Raw genomic sequence first — 2,809 nt, forward strand, 5'->3', positions numbered from 1 at the left:
TTTTTTTTTTGAAATGGAGTCTCACTCTGTCGCCCAGTCTGGAGTGCAATGGCACAATCTCCACTCACTGCAACCTCTGCCTCCCAGGTTCAAGCAATTTGCTTGCCTCAGCCTCCAGAGTAGCTGGGATTACAGGTACCCACCACCATACTCAGCTAATTTTTAAAATTTTTTAGTAAAGACGGGGTTTCACCATGTTGGCCAGGCTGGTCTTGAACTCCTGACCTCAAGTGATCTGCCCACCTCAGCCTCCCAAAGTGCTTGGATTACAGACTTGAGTGACTGTACCCAGCCGAACCTTTTACAGTTCAGTAGTTTTTGGTACATTCTCCGGATTGTGCGATCATCACTGGAATCTAATTCCAGCATCCTTTCATCACCCCCAAAAGAATTCCCCTTGCCCCTTCTTCTAGCCCCTGGCACCCATAACAGTTCTGCTTTCAGCTGATTTACTTTTAATTGGGATTTCGAGTAAGATTTAATTTGGGACAAAGATTTCTACTGCTTAAAAAAAATTTGGTCCGGGTATGGTGGCTCATGCCTGTAATCCCAGCACTTTAGGAGGCCGAGGCAGGTGGATCACCTGAGGTCAGGAGTTCGAGACCAGCCTGGCCAACATGGTAAAACCCCGTCTCTACTAAAAATACAAAAAAATTAGCTGAATGCGGTGGTGGGCACCTGTAATCCCAGCTACTCTGGAGGCTTACGCAGGAGAATCACTTGAACCCGAGAGGCGGAGGTTGCAGTGAGCCAAGATCACGCCTTTGCACTCCAGCCTGGGCAACAACAGTAAGACTCTTTTTCAAAAAAAAAAAAAACTGAAACCTCTGCTAGACACCAGGCTGCCTCCCAATGGATCTAGAGTTACCAGGTGGCCTATGATGGTGTCTAGATCCAGACTCTAGAGACAGACTAAGTCAGTGTTCTCTCAAGGGAGATTTCCCAAATGGGTGGCAGTTATAAATGCACACATGAGCCTTCACTGCCCCAAAGGGCCATGCCAATTTCAGCTACCAAGAAAATGAACCATGTCATTACAGGTGCCTAATTTTCAAGAAGGAGAATAATAAGCCCTTAGCACCCTAATTTGGTTTTCCCATAGTGGTTTCTGCACAAAGTGGCATTCACACACAACATTCCAGGGACCAGCCGCCAGCAGCAAAGATGCGGAGGCACGGCTCTGATTATCCATCTGAGGCAGCCCCTCCCCTCCCTGCCACTCCTGGGACTCTTAATCTCCAGGCCTCGTTTTATTTTATTCTAGGTATTTATATTTCCATGAAGCATCTGCTTTGTTTACTGGTGTTTGCCCCATTAACATGGGCTTCCAAGGGACTAAAGCCCTATCAGTCCCTCTCACTGATGTGCTCCCACCCCAGTGTCCAGAACAGTGCCTGGTACACATAGGCCCTCAATAAACAGCTGTCCAGCAGATGCTGGACCCCCTGGAGGTGGGTCCTCCTCTCTTTCCTTAGCTCACACTCTCCTGCTTCTTCTTCAGCAATGAGCAGCTTCAGCTATCCTGAGCTCAGTCCCAGAGCTGAGGACCCTCCTTGCATCATGATCTCACCCCCACCTGATTTCAGATACGAAACGAGTATCTGTGGAACCCTACTATTCTGGCACATGGTTACATTGTAGACATTAATATTAAAACTTATTTATATGAAATGTTCTTATGTAAGGTTTCGTTAAAGTATATGAAATATAGGACACATTGATACTAATTCCTTGTTTTTCTTTTTCTTTCTTTCTTTCTTTTTTTTTTTTTTTTTTTGAGACAGAGTCTCACTCTGTTGCCCAGGCAAGGCTGGAGTGCGTTGGCAGATCTCGGCTCACTGCAACCTCAGCTTCCCCGGTTCAAGCGATTCTCCTACCTCAGCCTCCCGAGTAGCTGGGATTACAGGCACGCACCACCATGCCTGGCTAATTTTTGTATTTTTAGTAGAGACGGGGTTTCACCATGTTGGCCAGGCTGGTCTGAAACACCCGACCTCAGGTGATCCGCCTGCCTCGGCCTCCCGAGTTCTGGGATTACAGGCGTGAGCCACCGCGCCCGGCCTCCTTGTTTTTCTTGAGTTTACATATAACTGAGCTTTCTTTTTTCTTTCTTTTTTTGGGGGGTGGGGGGACGGAGTCTCGCTGTGTCACCCACGCTGGAAAACTGGAGTGCAATGGAGCAATCTCGGCTCACTGCAACCTCCGCCTCCCCAGTTCCAGTGATTCTCCTGCCTCAGCCTCCTGAGAAGCTGGGATTACAGGCATGCGCCACCACGCCCAAGTAATTTTTGTATTTTTAGTAGAGACGGGGGTTTCACCATATTGGTCAGGCTGGTCTCGAACTCATGACCTCGTGATCCGCCTGCCTCGGCCTCCCAAAGTGCTGGGATTACAGGCGTGTCACCGCGCCCGGCCGACGTCCTGTATTTTTATTTGCTAAGTGTGGCGATCCTAGTCTGGGACATACTTGTACTAAACATATTTATATTAAAAACAATGTTTTAACATACTACTCTTGGACACTGTATAAAACGGTTGCGTGTCTGGAACGCCGTCGTTTTGCCCCGCGGCCGCATCGTACATGCGCATCCCCGCAGCCGCCACCTTCTCCACTTTCCGCAGCAGCGTCCCTGACGCTGCGCGACCCGTTGCCAAGGCGACTGGAACCGCGGCCCGAGGTTACTGGAGGGCACGGCGGGGGCGGGGCGCTCATCCCAGGCGGCTTCTGATTGGCCTCGGCCGCCTCGTGCGTCACAGCCCCGCCCCTGCCCGGGAGTCCCGCAGCGGTGACTTGTCACCGACGCCCGGC

Source organism: Pan troglodytes, chromosome 20 (assembly GCF_028858775.2).
Source record: "Pan troglodytes isolate AG18354 chromosome 20, NHGRI_mPanTro3-v2.0_pri, whole genome shotgun sequence".
Classification (NCBI taxonomy): domain Eukaryota; kingdom Metazoa; phylum Chordata; class Mammalia; order Primates; family Hominidae; genus Pan; species Pan troglodytes.